General features: G+C 43.7%; 1 long non-coding RNA gene across 1 annotated transcript; it reads right to left on the bottom strand.

The window, feature by feature from the left end:
- Positions 1-1,554: 1,554 nt before the first annotated feature.
- Positions 1,555-16,542, bottom strand: LOC139563353 (uncharacterized). Its single transcript, XR_011672540.1, has 3 exons — positions 16,403-16,542; positions 16,164-16,245; positions 1,555-1,852 (listed from the first exon to the last, which is right to left on the bottom strand). It is a non-coding gene; the product is annotated as an uncharacterized lncRNA (long non-coding RNA).
- Between the last annotated feature and the right edge of the window lie 3,297 nt (positions 16,543-19,839).

Below are 19,839 nucleotides of genomic sequence, written 5' to 3'. Positions count from 1 at the left end.
CTGATGCAGCACTCCATTACTCTCTTTCTTGGTCAAATAGCCCTTACACAGCCTGGAGGTGTGTTGGGTCATTGTCCTGTTTTCAAAAACAAATTATAGTCCCACTAAGCGCAAACCAGATGCAATGGCATATCGCTGCAGAATTCTGTGGTAGCCATGCTGGTTAAGTGTGCCTTGAATTCTAAATAAATCACAGACAGTGTCACCATCAAAGCACCTCCACACCATCACACCTCCTCCTCCATGCTTCATGGAGAACCACACATGTGGAGATCATCCGTTCACTTACTCTGCGTCTCACAAAGACATGGCAGTTGGAACCAAAAATCTCAAATTTGGACTCATCAGACCAAAGGACAGATTTCCACCGGTCTAATGTCCATTGCTCAAATGTAAAATATATTTTGATTCCATACGTATTATTTTACAGTTTTGATGTCTTCACAATTATTCTACAATTTAGAAAACAGTAAAAATAAAGAAAAACCCTTGAATGAGTAGGTGTGTCCAAACTTTTGACTGGTACTGTACATCAAAATCCAGATCATCCCAAACATGCTCAATGGTTGACATGTCTGGTGAGTATGCATGGAAGAACTGGGACAGGAAGAACTGGGACAGATGAGCTTCCCTGAGATGGTTTCTGAGAGTTTGTGCAGAAATTCTTCAGTTGTGCAAACCCATAGTCAAACCCATAGTTTCATCAGCTGTCCAGGTGGCTGGTGTCAGACGATCTCGCAGGTAAAGAAGCCGGATGTGGAGGTCCTGGGTTGGCGTGGTTACACGTGGTCTTCCATTTAGCCACAAGAGCATTTGCGAGGTCGGGCACTGATGTTGGGCGATTAGGCCTGCCTCGCAGTTGGCATTCCAGTTCATCCCAAAAGTGTTCGATGGGGTTGAGGTCAGGGCTCTGTGCAGGCCAGTTAAGTTCTTCCACACTGATCTCGACAAAGCATTTCTGTATGGACCTCCCTTTGTGCACAGGGGCATTGTCATGCTGAAACAGGAAAGGGCCTTCCCCAAACTGTTGCCACAAAGTTGGAAGCACAGAATTGTTTAGAATTTCATTGTATGCTGTAGCGTTAAGATATCCCTTCACTGGAACTAAGGGGCCTAGGTTGAACCATGACAAACAGCCCCAGACCATTATTCCTCCTCCACCAAACTGTACAGTAGGCACTATGCATTGGGGCAGGTAGCGTTCTTCTGGTATCCGCCAAACTCAGAATCATCCGTTGGACTGCCAGATGGTGAAGTGTGATTCATCACTCCAGATAACGTGTTTCCTCTGCTCCAGAATCCAATAACGGCAAGTTTACACCACTCCAGCCAACGGTTGGCATTGCACATGGTGATCTGCTATAAGCCAGTGGGTCTGGGCCCATGTGTAACCAGCCTCTACAGGGGGCTGTACCCATAGGAAGCTTATTAGCAAGCTTTTGTTCAGAAATAATGAGTTAGATAAGACCAGCTGAAGACACATACTGTACATGTGTTGAACATCCTTCAATATGAGTGAGAAATGTATACAGTAGGCTGTCTAAAGTTGTGAATGTTTTTATTTTTTATTTAACCTTTTTTTAACTGAAGAGCCCTAAAGGTATACAGTACATATAACACACTGTATCCATCTCCTACTAGCTAACATGCACGTACAGTTCACAGTTTAAAGTCCATAGAACATAAAATACATAGAGCTTTCACTGTGTAAAGTCAGTTGAGAGTTGCAGCAGTGTGAGGGCATCTGGTGTTCCTGTCCGGAGGAGTGATCTGTGACCTCCTCATCTGGCCTGGCCTGGACAGGAAGAGCATGTGGACCGGAGAGGATCCGACTGAGCAGCATGCAACTTCCCTATAGAAAAGAGGAAGAAGACACAGAGCATTGGAGCCAGAGACAGACAGTGGTCAAGGAGTCAAAGATCCTGGCTGGAGCACATAGATTATACTCATATAGAAAATACTACATATAGAAGTGAAAGGGGAAATTGTGTGTAGGGGAGGTGTCTGTACACATCGAGAGGACATTGCTGAACAGGAATTGTTCGCCATTGAGATATAGACAACTTTTAAATAGTATTTTTTCTTTACTTGGTGAGTCCTAGGTTGACCCTTTGCTCGTCTGTTTTGTATTCGGGTGGAACAAAACTTACAGTGTCAGCAGGGTAATAGGGGGTGGGTGGTGGTTGTGTAGAGTGGGGTGGGGTGTCAGTCCCAAGGGAGAGTATGGGGGCTGCCACAGTGATCTCAGGGTCACAGTACAGGGGATTTCTGCTCCAACCTGCCGCTCTGACCCAGGCCATCTCAAACGGCTCAGTGCTCACTGGATTGTGTGTGTGTGTGTCAGGGGACAGGATGTGGTTGGCCAGCTCAAAGACAGGTGACAGTCATAGGGTTCCGATAGGTGAGAGACACAGAAAAGCACCTGAGATGAGAATAGCTGAAGTGTAAAGTACCAGTCAAAAGTTTGGGCACACCCACTCATTCAAGGGTTTTTCTTTATTTTTAATTTTTTTTACATTGTAGAATAATAGTGAAGACATAAAAACGATGAAATAACATGTATGGAGTCATGTAATAACCAAAATGGTGTTAAACAAATCCAAATATATTTTATATTTGAGATTCTTCAAAGTATTTGCCTTGATGACAGCTTTACACACTTGGCATTCTCTCAACCAGCTTCATGAGGTAGTCACCTGGAATGCATTTCAGTTAACAGGTTCATTTGTGGAATTGATTTCCTTCTTAATGCGTTTGAGCTAATCAGTTGTGTTCTGACAAGGTAGGGGTGGTATACAGAAGATAGTCCATATTATGGCAAGAACAGCTCAAATAAGCAAAGAGAAATGACAGTCCATCATTACTTTAAGACATGAGGGTCAGTTAATCAGTTGCAAAAACCATCAAGCGCTATGATGAAACTGTCTCTCATGAGGGCCGCCACAGGAAAGGAAGACTCAGAGTTTCCTCTGCTGCAGAGGACAAGTTCATTAGAGTTACCAGCCTCAGAAATTGCAGCCCAAATAAATGCATCACAGAGTTCAAGTAACAGACACATCTCAACATCAACTGTTCAGAGACTGCGTGAATCAGGCCTTCATGGTCGAATTGCTGCAAAGAAACCACTACTAAAGGACACCAATAACAAGAAGAGACTTGCTTGGGAGACTTGCTTGGGCCACAAAACACGAGCAATGGACATTAGACCAGTGCAAATCTGTCCTTTGGTCTGATGAGTCCAAATTTGAGATTTTTGCTTCCAACCACCATTTTTTTTAGCTTTATTTAACTAGGTAAGTGTTAAGAACTCATTCTTATTTCAGTGACGGCCTGGGTTAACTGCCTTGTTCAGGGGAAGAATGACAGATTTTTACCTTGTCAGCTCGGGGATTCGATTTTGCAACCTCTCAGCTATTAGTTCAACACTCTAACCACTAGGCTACCTGCCACCCGCCATGTCTTTGTGAAACGCAGAGTAGGTGAACAGATTATCTCTGCATGTGTGGTTCCCATCGTGAAGCATGGAGGAGGAGGTGTGATGTTGTGGGGGTCTTTTGCTGGTGACACTGTCTGTGATTTATTTAGAATTCAAGGCACACTTAACTAGCATGGCTACCACAGAATTCTGCAGTGATACGCCATCCCATCTGTTTTGTGCTTGGTGGGACGTTTTGTTCTATGACATAATATCAGTCAGTTAACATGACTAGGAATTATGAAGCCTTTATGTGCTTTTTTTTATTACATAAATGCTTAAAAATTCACAAAATGAAAATGATCTCATGGAACAAAACATATAATATGTCCTAAGCCTGTGTTAACCACAGACCTTATTTTTGGCGTTTAATAAAAACCCTTACAAAAACGGCATTCATTTTCCCATAGGTTTTGTCCAACGAACCAGGGCGGAGTTAGTGCCTACAAAAAGAGGCCATTAATATTTCTCTCTATAGAGTAGGTTGTAAATAAACAGCATTAAGTGTCTTGGTGACTGAAGTCACAGCTTTGTGAAGGAATTAAAACCTAGTTGGTAACAAGGAGGTGGAAATAACTTCCTGCAGACCTGCACTAGAAAACTTTAGCACATTTAGCACAGTTACAAGAACTCTTAAAGATAAAGCACACATTTATGTGCATAAGTTATGCACACTATACCCCCTGAAACTAAAGTTGATATAGATTTTTTCTTCAAAATGGAATGATCCAACCCTGTCATGTATGATAGAGGAACAACATTTTGTAGGTGAAACCACCACATCAGACCCCAGATATGTTACCGTGATTACACAACCTCTTACTGAGGAAAAACCACCCGCTCAGGCCACAGGTGCTGCTGGGATGGATATTAATAAAAGTCAGTCTATAACGGTTGGAGTGCAGCTGGAGGAGCGTGTGGTCCAACCTCAGCTATAGGGCTACAGGGTTGTCTGTTGACTGCAGTATGCCTGTGTGTAGCCATTTGATTCCTTCTCTGATGTCAATCGGAACCTGAACATGAACTATTATGTAAACATATTTGAACAAAGGTTGTATATTTTTCTATGTATAATATCCTGATGTATTATGAATCAAATGTAAGAATTGGTTGGATAAAATTTGATGTAAACATCTCACTAACTAATTAATGGTTGCAAAATATTCTGTTGTAGATGTAAATAAATGTTGGCTACTACAGTGGCTTGCAAAAGTATTCACCCCCTTGGAATTTTTCCTATTTTGTTGCCTTACAACCTGGAATTAAAATAGATTTTTGGGGGGTTTGTATCATTTGATTTACACAACATGCCTACCACTTTTATTGTGAAAGAAACAAGAAATAAGCGCGCAAAACTTGAGCGTGCATAACTATTCACCCCCCCAAAGTCAATACTTTGTAGAGCCACCATTTGCAGCAATTACAGCTGCAAGTCTCTTGGGGTAAGTCTCTATAAGCTTGGCACATCTAGCCACTGGGATTTTTGCCCATTGTTCAAGACAAAACTGCTCCAGCTGCTTCAAGTTGGATGGGTTCCGCTGGGGTACAGCAATCTTTAAGTCATACCACAGATTCTCAATTTGATTGAAGTCTGGGCTTTGACTAGGCCATTACAATACATTTAAATGTTTCCCCGTAAACCACTCGAGTGTTGCTTTAGCAGTATGCTTAGGGTCATTGTCCTGCTGGAAGGTGAACCTCCGTCCCAGTCTCAAATCTCTGGAAGACTGAAACAGGTTTCCCTCAAGAATTACCCTGTATTTAGAGCCATCCATCAATCCTTCAATTCTGCCACCACCATGCTTCACAATGCTGCCACCACCATGCTTCACTGTGGGGATGGTGTTCTCGGGGTGATGAGAGGTGTTAGGTTTGCGCCAGACATAGTGTTTTCCTTGACGCCAAAAAGCTTAATTTTTGTCTCATCTGACCAGAGTACCTTCTTCCATATGTTTGAGGAGTCTCCCACATGCCTTTTGGCGAACACCAAACATGTTCTCTTATTTTTTCTTTAAGCAATGGCTTTTTTCTGGCCACTCTTCCGTAAAGCACAGCTCTGTGGAGTGTACGGCTTAAAGTGGTCCTATGGACAGATACTCCAATCTCCGCTGTGGAGCTTTGAAGCTCCTTCAGGGTTATCTTTGGTCTCTTTGTTGCCTCTCTGATTAATGCCCTCCTTGCCTGGTCCTTGAGTTTTGGTGGGCGGCACTCTCTTGGCAGGTTTGATGTGGTGCCATATTCTTTCCATTTTTTAATAATGGATTAATGGATTTAATGGTGCTCCGTGGGATGTTCAAAGTTTCTGATATTTTTTTATAACCCAACCCTGATCTGTACTTCTCTACAACTTTGTCTCTGACCTGTTTGGAGAGCTCCTTGATCTTCATAGTGCCACTTGCTTTGTGGTGCCCCTTGCTTAGTGGTGTTGCAGACTCTGGGGCCTTTCAGAAAAGGCGTATATATACTGAGATCATGTGACAGCTCATGTGCCACTTAGATTGCACACAGGTGGACGTTATTTAACTAATTATGTGACTTCTGAAGGTAATTGGTTGCACCAGATCTTATTTAGGGGCTTCGTGGCAAAGGGGGTGAATACATATGCACGCCACACTTTTCTGTTTTTAATTTTTTTTAATTTTTTGAAACAAGTCATCTTTTTCATTTTACTTCACCAATTTGGACTATTATGTGTATGTCCATTACATGAAATCCAAATAAAAATCAATTTAAATTACAGGTTGTAATGCAACAAAATAGGAAAAACGCCAAGGGGTTAATACTTTTGCAAGGCACTGTATTTAGTATGAAGGACAATTTTCTGTAATCAACGATCATTATGAGAAAATAAAAAAGGGACCTGGGAACTTTTATGATAAGAATTACAGAAGAACCACACATGATAACAATCTGGAAGGTTTTCATGCAAACAAAATGTTGACAGCCACCATTCAGCCCGCCACCCATGAAGAATATCAACGTCATGGTTCACAAACATAACAAACACTGAGCTAAAATAATCTCCCAGTAAGCACAGTCTCATCGATAGCCTGGCAGGGTAACATGCAGTCATTTGCATGGTTATAAACAGCAGCTAGGTGAGGGGGGAAAGTGTATTTCTGTCTGCTCATTTGCATGTAAGTCTAACATGCACCACGCTGGGGCTTGAGGGGAAGGTAACGCAGAGCTGTAGAGTTCACTGAAGCACATCCCCTATGACCGGCTAACGGCATGCTAGTGAAGGCTACACTAGCTGTAGAGGATAGACCTTGTTATGTAACCAAGAAGAACCAAGAAGAACTATGGGTAATGCTATGCGGAATCTTTCAAAGATATGAAACAAGCTAAGGATAGCTTGTGAAAGAGGAAAACAAGTGAATGGGGTACGAATGCTATTTCCATACACCTTGGTAAAGCCTAAGTGACCTTGATAATTCTCTGCCCTATTCAGTAATAACTCAGTAATAAACCGCGAGCCAGTCCAGTGAGTCCACCATCAGAGTTTATGTTACCACATTACCCTCTAGTGGTGCTACTCAGGACTACTCCTTATTGAATCCAACATGAAACACAAGGGGGCCGGTTTCCCAGACACATATTAAGATTAGTCTTTGACTAAAAAGAAAACTCAGTGGAGAATCTGCATTGGATTAGGCTTAATCTGTGTGCAGGAAACCTCTCCGAAATGTACACTGGTTCTCAGTAATGTACTTTGTTGCAATGACAAATTACATATTGTATGAGACAAATCATGTGACTAAAATGAAAATAACCATTGCACAGCATTAGCCATGGTTATTTACCTATGATGAAATACAGAGGGATTTTCTGCATCCACTTCTGCTTTTTACTTCCGTGTTTTCAAGTTGCATATTTACAGAGTAAATGTATTTTCATTTTAATATCAGGAAATTATTGTTATTTCATTACCAACAAAATGTATGAATAATGGGTAAAGTATGGAAACTTTAATGGTGTAAACAGTGGATGTCTATTATTTTTCATTTACTGAATTAAATTAGTACATTTACTGAATTAAATAATACTATTACTTAGTTAATGAAAATCCAATTCAGAATATGATATAAGTTATTTAATAATAACAGTATTTGAGAGAGAAAATCTTCCCTATTGCTAGTTGGATTTCAGACCTGAATGCAGCTACAACTATGCTAAGGTAATAATTAAATAGTTTTACTCAAAAGCATTATTTATATCCCTAAACATACAGGATTAGTGGCATAGGGTCAAACTAAAATGTGAATTAAAATGTGTTATTTTGCAAAACGCTATATATCCATTTTATCCTGTAAATTTGACGCTGGTATGTGCTTGTCTCATGTACTGTAGCTATCTTAAGAGGAATTCATTAACTGTAAGTTGCTCTGGATAAGAGCATCTGCTAAATTGCTAAAATGACAAATGTAAATGTTTTACATACAGATCTCATATTACTTTATCAAATATATAAACATTTTATTAATATTGATGTCACAAATGTATCATTTGTACGGTTCTTTATCTAAAATGTACTTATTTCTTACATTTGACTGTGTAAAACCTAGCAATACTACTTGTTTCTTTGAGAGTGAGGCGGATATAGAGCATTTTGCAAAACAAACATCATTATTTGTCACTCTAAAATGATCGATTTTAAACAAATACATGACTGTCATTGAACAATCCCATACCATGATTAGAAAGTAAGAAAGAAACACCAATCTCTTTCATAAGTTCTTCAAACAATAAAAGCAAATTTGCGAACATTTCTGAAATGGATATATAGTGTTTTGGCAATAAACTCTTCATTTGATAACTCAATACTAAACCCTAAGCTCATGTATCAATCCTCTCACTAATATAATGATGCCACATTTTAGTAGTATGACGGCAGGTTCCCTTAAACCTTCAAATCAGAACTGTCAAATCAGAACTGCACATGTTTGCATATTTCCACCATTGCAGCTGTGGCATGTATCTGGGCATTCCCTACTGTACAGTCCCTGTCTGTCAGTCTCTCTCTCTCTGTTATTCCAACAACTACAGTAACCACACAGGAAAAACAAACAGGAAAAATGTGTCTGATAAGGTTGGGGTGCGTGGGTGTAAAAGGGGGTGTAATGGGGTGTAGCAGAAGCAAGCGGGGGTGGTCAGGGTGAACAGAGCACAGCGTCTCCTGCCAAACTTCTCATAGGGTCGCCACGATGTGACGTCTCCTACTCACATTGGCCATTGTACGCTTGTAAGTAAGAATTTCACGGTATACACCAAATTGACTGTGCCTTTAAACAGCTTGGAAAATTCCAGAAAATAATGTCATGGCTTTAGAAGCTTCTGATAGGCTAATTGACATAATTTGAGTCAATTGGAGGTGTACCTGTGGATGTCTTTCAAGGCCTACCTTCAAACTCAGTGCCTCTTTGCTTGACATCATGGGAAAATCCCCAAAAATCAGCCAATACCTCAGAAAAATTTTAGACCTCCACAAGTCTGGTTCATCCTTGAGAGCAATTGCCAAATGCCTGAAGGTACCACGTTCATCTGTACGCACAATAGCACGCAAGTATAAACACCATGGGACCACGCAGCCGTCATACCGCTCAGGAAGGAGACGTGTTTTGTCTCCTAGAGATGAACGTACTTTTGTGCGAAAAGTGCAAATCAATCCCAGAACAACAGCAACGGTATCTATATCCACAGTAAAACGAGTCCTATATCAACATAACCTGAAAGGCCGCTCAGCAAGGAGAGGCCACTGCTCCAAAACCGTAATAAAAAAGCCAGACTACAGTTTGCAAATGCACATGGAGACAAAGATCATACTTTTTGGAGAAATGTCCTCTGGTCTGATGAAACAATTTTTTTACTGTTTGGCCATAATGACCATCGTTATGTTTGGAGGAAAAAGGGGGGGGGCTTGCAAGCCGAAGAACACCATCCCAACCGTGAAGCAAGGGGGTGGCAGCATCATGTTGTGGGGGTGCTTTGCTGCAGGAGGGACTGGTGCACTTCACAAAATAGATGGCATCATAAGGGATGGAAAATTATGTGGATATATTAAAGCAACATCTCAAGACATCAGTCAGGACGTTAAAGCTTGGTCGCAAATGGGTTTTCCAAATGGACAATGAGCCCAAGCATACTTCAAAAGTTGTGGCAAAATGGATTAAGGACAACAAAGTCAAGGTATTGGAGTGGCCATCACAAAGCCCTGACCTCAATCCTAAAGAAAATTTGTGGGCAGAACTGAAAAAGCGTTAGCGAGCAAGGAGGCCTACAAACCTGACTCGGTTACACCAGCTCTGTCAGGAGGAATGGGCCAAAATTCACCCAACTTATTGTGGGAAGCCTGTTGGAAGCTTACCGGAAACTTTTGACCAAAGTTATTAAACAATTTAAAGGCAATGCTACCAAATACTAATTGAGTGTATATCAACTTCTGACCCACTGGGAATGTGATGAAAGAAATAAAAGCTGAAATAAATCATTCTCTCTACTATTATTCTGACATTTCACATTCTTAAAATAAAGTGGTGATCCTAACAGACCTAAGACAGGGAATTTTTACCAGGATTAAATGTCAGGAATTGTGAAAAACTGAGTTTAAATGTATTTGGCTAAGGTGTATGTAAACTTCCGACTTCAACTTCCGACTTCAATCCACAATACAAGTCTAATAAAAACTTATTGATGTTACATTTTGTGTCAAAGATGGGCATTGCTGCCCACAGAGATAATATTGTTTGGAAAATAGAAAAATCCTGTCAACTTCTCTTTAATATCTCAACTGTAGTATGAGGCTCAGCCATGAGAGGGAGCTAGATGGCAACTGGGATGAAAGCTCATACCTTGACACCAAGACGGACACATTGACTGTATCCCAACAGAAAGATGAATCCTAAACATAAAATTCAGAAATAACATAATATCATTAAGGAAAAACAAATGTTTAGTGCTTTGTGGTCATAAGTCCTATTCCTCTTTTTGTGAAATAGAGCGAAATAGTGAAAGTTATTTTCTAGTTTTATTTGAGGTTTCGAGTGTGAGAGTTCCCTCAGCTTTTGGGGCTGTGAGTGTGTGATTTTCGCATTTTGTGGTTTTGGTCAAACCCAACCAGATTATCAAATCAAATCAAATTTTATTCGTCACATGCGCAGAATACAACAGGTATTCACTTTACAGTGAAATGCTTTCTTACGAGCCCCTAACCAACAATGCAGTTTAAAAAAATACGAGATAAATAAAAAGAATAAGAGATAAAAGTAACAAGTAATTAAAGAGCAGCAGTAAAATAACAATAGTTAGACTATATACAGGGGGGTACTGGTACAGAGTCAATGTGCGGGGTCACTGGTTAGTTGAGGTAATATGTACATGTAGGTAGAGTTATTAAAGTGACTATGCATAGATGATAACAACAGAGAGTAGCAGCGTAAAAAGATGGGGGGGGGCAATGCAAATAGTCTGGGTAGCCATTTGATTAGATATTCAGGAGTCTTACACGGAACCCAAACCGGCTGCGCGCGTGCGCCATCGTGCGCTATCGTGCATAAATTTATTTTGCCCCCCCACACCAAACGCGATCACGACACACAGGTTAAAATATCAAAACAAACTCTGAACCAATGACATTAATTTGGGGACAGGTCGAAAAGCATTAAACATGTATGGCAATTTAGCTAGCTAGCTTGCACTTGCTAGACAATGTTAATTTGTCCTATTTAGCTAGCTTGCTGTTGCTAGCTAATTTCTCCTGGGATATAAACATTGAGTTGTTATTTTACCTGAAATGCACAAGGACCTCTACTCCGACAATTAATCCACACATAAAACGGCCAACCGAATCGTTTCTAGTCATCTCTCCTCCTTCCAGGCTTTTTCATCTTTGAACTTATATGGTGATCGCATCTAAACTTTCATTGTATTACCACGACAACCGGCAACAAAGTTCGTCTTTCAGTCACCCACGTGGGTACAACCAATGAGGAGATGGCACGTGGGTACCTGCTTCTATAAACCAATGAGGAGATTACTTTCGTTCCTATTTCCGATCTGCGTCAGAAATAGGAACGACTTCTATTTTAGCCCTTGGCGTCGCAGCCACTCGTTGGCGCGCGCAAGCAGTGTGGGTGCAATAATTGAATAACATGGATTTCTACATTTATTTTGCGACGCTCGCGCACGCGACGTGTCCGGTCTGGTCAGCATGTTATGGCTTGGGGGTAGAAGCTGTTTAGAAGCCTCTTTGACCTAGACTTGGCGCTCCGGTACCGCTTGCCGTGCGGTTGCAGAGCGAACAATCTATGACTAGGGTGGCTGGAGTCTTTGACAATTTTCAGGGCCTTCCTCTGACACCACCTGGTATAGAGGTCCTGGATGGCAGGAAGCTTGGCCCCAGTGATGTACTGAGCTGGTCGCACTACCCTCTGTAGTGCCTTGTGGTCTGAGGCTGAGCAGTTGCCATACCAGGCAGTGATGCAACCCATCAGGATGCTCTCGATGGTGCAGCTGTAGAACCTTTTGAGGATCTGAGGACCCATGCCAAATCTTTTCAGACACCTGACGGGAAAAGGTTTTGTCGTGCCCTCTTCACGACTGTCTTGGTGTGCTTGGACCATGTTAGTTTGTTGGTGAGGTGAACACCAAGGAACTTGAAGCTCTCGACCTGCTCCACTGCAGCCCCGTCGATGAGAATGGGGGCTTGCTCAGTCCTCTATTCCTGTAGTCCACGATCAGCTCCTTAGTCTTCCTCACATTGAGGGAGAGGTCGTTGTCCTGGCACGACACTGCCAGTTCTCTGACCTCCTCCCTATAGTCTTTCTCATCGTTGTTGGTGATCAGGCCTACCACTGTTGTGTCATCAGCAAACTTAATGATGGTGTTGGAGTTGTGTTTAGCCATGCAGTCGTGGGTGAACAGGGAGTACAGGAGGGGACTAAGTACACACCCCTGAGGGGCCCCAGTGTTAAGGATCAGCGTGGCAGACATGTTGTTGCCGACTCTTACCACCTGGGGGCGGCCCGTCAGGATGTCCAGGATCCAGTTGCAGAGGGAGGTGTTTAGTCCCAGAGTCCTTAGCTGAGTGATGAGCTTCATGGGCACTATGGTGTTGAGCTGTAGTCAATGAACATCATTCTCACATAGGTGTTCCTTTTGTCCAGGTGAGAACGGGCAGTATGGAGTGCGATTGAGATTGCGTCATCTGTGGATCTGTTGTTGCGGTATGCGAATTGGAGAGGTTCTAGGGTGTTCGGGGGGATGCTGTTGATGTGAGCCATGACCAGCCTTTCAAAGCACTTCATGGCTACCAACGTGAGTGCCACGGGGCGGTAATAATTTAGGCTGGTTACCTTCGCTTCCTTGGGCACTGGGACTATGGTGGTCTGCTTGAAACATGTAGGTATTACAGACTCGGTCAGGGAGAGGTTGAAAATGTCAGTGAAGACACAGTTGGTCCACGCATGCTTTGAGTACACGTCCTGGTAATCCGTCTGGCCCAGCGGCTTTGTGAATGTTGACCTGTTTAAAGGTTTTGTTCACATCGGCTACCGATAGCGTTATCACACAGTCATCCAGAACAGCTGGTAATCTCGTGCATGCTTCAGTGTTGCTTGCCTCGAAGCGAGCATAAAAGGCATTTAGCTCGTCTGGTAGGCTCGCGTCACTCGGCAGCTCGCGTCTGGGTTTCCCTTTGTAGACCGTAGTAGTTTTCAATCCCTGCCACATCCGACGAGTGCCAGAGCCGGTGTTGTAGGATTCAATCTTAATCCTGTATTGATGCTTTGCTTGTTTGATGGTTCGTCTGAGGGCATAGCAGGATTTCTTATAAGCGTCCGGATTAGTCTCCCGCTCGTTGAAAGCGGCAGCTCTAGCTTTTTGCTCGATGCGCATGTTGCCTGTAATCCATGGCTTCTGGTTGGGATATGTACGTACAGTCACTGTGGGGACGACGTCGTCGATGCACTTATTGATGAAGCCGATGACTGAGGTTGTGTACTCCTCAAAGCCATTGGATGAATCCTGGAACATATTCCAGTCTGTGCGAGCAAAACAGTCCTGTAGTGTAGCATCCACGTCATCTGACCACTTCCGTATTGAGCAAGTCACTGGTACTTCCTGCTTTAGTTTTTGCTTGTAAGCAGGAATCAGGAGGATAGAATTATGGTCAAATTTGCCAAATGGAGGGCGGGGGAGAGCTTTGTATGCATCTCTGTGTGTGGAGTAAATGTGGTCTAGAATTTTTTTCCCTCTGGTTGCACATGTGACATGCTGGTAAAAAATTGGTAAAACTGGTTTAAGTTTGCCTGCATTAAAGTCCCCGGCCACTAGGAGCGCCGCTTCTGGGTGAGCATTTTCTTCTTTGCTTATGGCCTTATAGAGTTGGTTGAGAGCGGTCTTAGTGCCAGCTTTGTTCTGTGGTGATAAATAGACGGCTACGAATAATATAGATGAGAACTCTCTTGGTAGATAGTGTGGTCTACAGCTTATCATAAGGTACTCTACCTCAGGCGAGCAATACCTCGAGACCTCTTTAATATTAGACCTCGTACACCAGCTGTTATTGACAAAAAGACACACACCCACACCCCTTGTCTAACCAGAGGTAGTGTCTCTGTTCTGCCGGTGCATGGAAAATCCCGCTAGCTCTATATTGTCCGTATCGTCGTTCGGCCACGTCTCGGTGAAACATAAGATATTACAGTTTTTAATGTCCCGTTGGCAGGATAATCTTAATCGTAGGTTATCAATTTTATTTTCCAATGATTGCACATTAGCAAGAAGAACAGATAGCAGTGGAGTTTACTCACTTGCCTACGGATTCTCAGAAGGCTGCCCGATCTGCGGCCACTTTTCGGAGATCTGGGCCTGTTCCAGTTAAAACAGTATATCTTTCTCATCGGACTCGCTAAAGGAAAAAGTTTATTCCAGTCCGCGGTGAGTAATCGCTGTTCTGATGTCCAGAAGTTATTTTCAGGTATAAGAGATGGTAGCAGCAACATTATGTACACAATAAGCTAACATTTTTTGGGGAGAATGTGAAACGTCAGCCTTCTACTCCAGCGCCATTGTTAGGTAGGTGTGTGTGTGTATGTATGTGTGTCTGTGGTCATGTAAATTCCAGTCTATGGTCTGTGTGCTGCCATCCTGTTAGAAGGTAACAGATTATTTTATTACAATGGTTAAGATGGATTTTCATTGTGTTCCATGGTGTTATTTGCCCCCTAGTGGAGCTTTCTGGTACTTAGACTGTACGCAAACAGGAAGTAGAGAATTCGTTCTGCACGCATAGAAGCAGCTAAAAACAACGCTACGGTGCAGGTCTTTCAGTGTAGTTATTTCTTGTCACGCTTCAGCCTTGGAAAATATTTGTTTGTAAATTCGATTCAAGCATTTAGCTAATGATGATAATCTTGTTATTGATAGAGTTGCTTACATATCAATGTTGGTTGGTTGCATTTACTCACACAAATTGCAATGCCTTTCATGTATGCCGTTAGCTGTATTACTTTGCTCGTGCGTCATGCAAACGAATTGTAAAATATACAATACTGTAGTTTTGTTACTGTTTTTAGTGTAATATGCTTTGTTATTCTACATAGATGGTTGTACATTATTAGAGTAATGAAAGGAGTTAGCCAATTACCATATGAGTAACAATTAGCCAAATGATTTGGCATCATGCCAGATGCATGGTACCTTAACACGTGCTTTGTATTCATGCAACTTCAATTGTATAATGTACAGCTACAGTATGTTGGTGTGAATTGAATACTAAAGTATATTCTTTTCTGTATTTTGCAGTTTTACAACATAAACGTTTTCAATATATTCATTCAAGAAAAGTCACGCCTTGGGAGTTTTATTGAAGACTTAGTTGTTAGCTATCTGTCTAGTTTTGCATGGGAACGCAACTCAAGGGCAGAATAGTCTGGAATTATTTTAATTATCAGTTATGTTTTGAGGTTAAAATAAAAGATTGGGTAATTCAGACATCCTTTTTGTCATTCAAGGTCAATTATTAGGAAACATGCTCACACACGCACACGCACACACACCCACACACACACGCACGCACACACACACGCACACACACACACCACACGCACGCGCAATCACAGATAACACCTGTGAATGGGGAAGAAATATGTATGTTTTCACCTACTAACAGAGAGAGGGAGAGAAAAAAAGAGAGAGAAGGAGAGAGAGTGAGAGAGGTTCAGTACACCTACAGCCAGGGGCGCAACTTTCACTGGGGACGGGGGGACATGTCCCCTCCACTTCTAAAACCAAAGTTGCACCCTTGCCTACAGCAGTGCCTCGTTTCCAACAGGAAAAAACATGAATGGCTCCTGTAAGTCAGGCCTCAGAAGGCTGTGGTCACTAACATAAACACATGTGATACTCTGACATTTAACTCAAAGAAACACATGCACACTCAGACAGGATATTGCTCATCTGCACAACTTCGCAACTTTCTGTGAGACAGAGAGAGAGCGAGAGAGAGAGACAGAGAGAGAGAGAGAGAGAGAGAGAGAGAGAGAGACAGAGAGAGAGAGAGAGAGAGAGAGAGAGAGAGAGAGAGAGAGAGAGAGAGAGAGAGAGAGAGAGAGAGAGAGAGAGAGAGAGAGACAGACAGAGAGAGAGAGAGAGGGGGAGGTTAAAGAGAGGGATGACGAGAGAGAGAGACCTTCCTGAAGTGGTTGGGATTAAAGAAAACCAAACACCAGAGTAAATTCCTCTGTGGCGGCCATTTCCCTCCTCAGCTCTTTCTGCAGTAAAGAGAGATACACAGAGGGGGACAGGGGAACAGTGAGGTGTATAGTGAGGTGTATACACAGAGACCACGGCTTCAATATTGATAGAAGACTCACTCTACTATAGTTAGCTAACGCACTTTTGTATATCGCGCTGTAACGTACGATTTACCTTATTTTAGCTCCTAAAAAACATAACACTTCCAGGTCAACTGTAATGTGAATACCATTGTAAAGCACAATTTCTCCCCTTTCCAGCAAAATGAATGACGAGACCTTCATGCTGCCCGTCTCTGCATGATTGAAGAAGGCTATGAGCTCTGTCGGGTCTTTTTAAAGATGACGGGTGGGGAAGCGAAACCTACTGTGTGATAGTGAAAGAGGGAGATATCCCATGTGGGTAACAGCTTTTTTCACCCGATCTGTCCATCTTAGAAAGAAAGAAAAGAAATGAACGCATTCAGTTGTACAATTGACTAGATATCCCCCCTGTCCCTGTCCCTGTCCCTGTCCCTGTCCCTGTCCCTGTCCCTGTCCCTGTCCCTGTCCCTGTCCCTGTCCCTGTCCCTGTCCCTTTCCCTGTCCCTGTCCCTGTCCCTGTCCCTGTCCCTGTCCCTGCCCCTGCCCCTTTCCCTGTCCCTGTCCCTGCCCATGCCCCTTTCCCTGTCCCTGTCCCTGTCCCTGTCCCTTTCTTGTTTTTAAACGGTGAGAGAAGTGCTACACCTGGTGGAGAGAGGCTGTAAGACAGAATTAGTTGCTTTATGCGTGCTGTACATTACGTCATGACACGTCACAGTTTAACATACAGCGCCAGATGGGTCCGTTTTAAACTTTTCTCCAATACTATTGGGCCATTACCATGTCAAACAACGCTTGAATAGAAACACAGTTCACACCCCTGATTTTGATGCCAACACAGTTGCTACAGCCCCATTCGTTTTCATTGCAGCCTAGATTGAATGCCTCTGTTGCGCAGATTTGTACGGAATGGAGTTAGTCAACAGTACAGTGTCTATGTGTGTTGGGGTCATTGAGAGTGCACACATGTGGTGCAACAATATTTTTGTTTGCTGACCATTCCAAGTGTGTGATAGTGTGTTTGTGATGGAAACATACTGTTGAAGGTGGACAGGTACAGTAAATGAGGCTTGACTGTACAGTACATCAGTCATGTGTAGGTGTTCCATGACAGTAATGAGTATGAGATAGTATGTATATAGCATCACCTGCAGTGTCCTGGTATCCTACTGCAGGAGATAGAGGACAGCTGTGTGTGAAGATTTACTCTCTGTCCTATCCTTCTATCCTAGCCCACTGAGCTCTCTCTCTCCTTCCCTCTCCCCTTCTCTCCCTCCCTCCCTCCCTACTTCCCCCTCTCCCCCTCTCCCTCCCTCCCTCTCCCCTTCACTCCCTACCTCCCTCCCTACTTCCGCCTCTCCCCCTCTCCCTCCCTCCCTCTCCCCTTCTCTCCCTACCTCCCTACCTCCCTACTTCCCCCCCTCCCTCCCTCCCTCCCTCCCTCCCTCCCTCCCTCCCTCCCTCCCTCCCTCCCTCCCTCCCTCCCTCCCTCCCTCCCTCCCTCCCTCCCTCCCTCCCTCTCCCAGAACCTCTTCATCTCTTCCTGAATTCAGGAATAAACTTGTGCAGAGCAGCAGAGAGGGGCCTGATCCGTGTTCATGTTCCTCCACTGTGTGAAATACGGTTTCCCGTCTGCAGCTGAACCAGGGAACAAGTCTGAACGGCCATCCATCAGCCACTGTGTCTGCAGCTCTGCGTCCTCCTGAACAATGTGTGACCCTCTCCTAACCCTAACGCTGGGCACGCAGAGGGGTCAGGAGAGGGGTGACTTCCACACCATGTTTCCAGCCTACACCGGAAACCCAGTAACACAGCACAGTAAATCATAAAGTGAAACTGAAATAGTTCCACAGAGGTAGTTTAATTTGGTGAGCTGGGAGAGTTGATGGCAACAGTGGTGGGATAAAACTCAACAGCTATAGAGCATTATGCTATCCTCAAGGACATTCAAAATACTTCCTTGGAGGTCAAATCAATCTCAACCAGTACCTGACATCCTGTTGCCAGTTGGATGGATGATTAACTGGTCTGAGCAGTTTCTGGTCTGTTGTCTGAAGAGGCTGGCTGGGTGGCAGAAGTACTGATGCTCTCTCTCTGTAATGTCTGGGTTTAGTCTACAACCTGTCCCCCAAACATACCCCCATCCCCTCACTCTACCCCCTGCCTCTCCATATATCTATAAATCAACTCTAACAGACCACACACACACAATCACAAATGCACGCAGACACACGCATGTTCATATATGCACACAAATACACACAGACATATTTGAGCGATTTCTTATGTAACCTTGCTTGAACCTTGCTTAAGGTCCGTCCTCTTTCTCTGTTTTTTCCTTTTATGGGCTCAAAGAAAATGTATCCAAAACCTCTCTTTGCAAAGTAAGCAAAGGCTTTTGGGTAACAGTACTGTCGTGGGTGTGTCATGTATATGTATGACATTGAGGGTGTGCAAGAGGGAGGGAGAGAGAGAGAGAGAGAGAGAGAGAGAGAGGGAGTGAGGGAGGGAGGGAGGGAGAGGAAGAGAGAGGAAGAGGAAGAGGAAGAGAGAGAGAATGAAAGGGAGTGGGGGAGAGAGAGAGAGAGAAGGAGAGGGAGTGGGGAGAGAGAGAGAAGGAGAGGGAGTGGGGGAGAGAGAGAGAGAGAGAGAGAGAAGGAGAGGGAGTGGGGGAGAGAGAGAGAGAGAAGGAGATGGATTGGGGGGAGAGAGAGAGAAGGAGAGGGAGTGGGGGAGAGAGAGAGAAGGAAAGGGAGTGGGGGGAGAGAGAGAGAAGGAGAGGGAGTGGGGGAGAGAGAGAGAGAAGGAGAGGGAGTGGAGGAGAGAGAGAGAGGAGAGGGACTGGGGAGAGAGAAAGAGAAGGAAAGGGAGTGGGGGGGAGAGAGAGAGAAGGAGATGGAGTGGGGAGAGAGAGAGAGAGAGAGAGAGAGAGAGAGAGAGAGAGAGAGAGAGAGAGAGAGAGAAGGAGAGGGAGTGGGGAGAGAGAGAGGGAGGGAAGGAGAGGGAGTGGGGGAGAGAGAGAAGGAGAGGGAGTGGGGAGAGAGAGAGAGACAGACAAAGAGGGGGAGGTAGAGACAGAGAGGTGGAGGTAATGGAGGTAGAGGCTAGCAGGATGTTATCGACATCCTGTCTGAGTGAACTGATGGTAATTGTATGTAGAGACAGCGACCCCCTGGCTTTGACAAGCCCTTAGAGACAACCCCTGACCTTAACCGGGTACAACCCAGCCGTGAGAGAGCTGGGCGAAGGGAGTGTGTGTCTGTGCGTGTGTCAACTTTAGATATCACGTCACATGATCTGCCTGCTATGTACTCACGTCAAGCTATTGTCCAAATCAACAACTCAATTTCCACATTTCTCTCTGAGCAACATAGACACACCATGTTATTGCTGAAAGAACCCCATATCTACAGCAGGGGGCTGAAATATGTGCCTTGTGTCTGCTCAGCTCATGACAATTGCAATCATTTCTCTGTCCTCATCTCCTTATCTGAGCTCTGCTTGACACACACACACACACACACACACACA

This window comes from Salvelinus alpinus, chromosome 33 (genome assembly GCF_045679555.1).
Source record: "Salvelinus alpinus chromosome 33, SLU_Salpinus.1, whole genome shotgun sequence".
NCBI lineage: Eukaryota > Metazoa > Chordata > Actinopteri > Salmoniformes > Salmonidae > Salvelinus > Salvelinus alpinus.
Note: the sequence above shows the minus strand (reverse complement) of the source record. Positions and strands in the feature narration are given on the sequence as shown.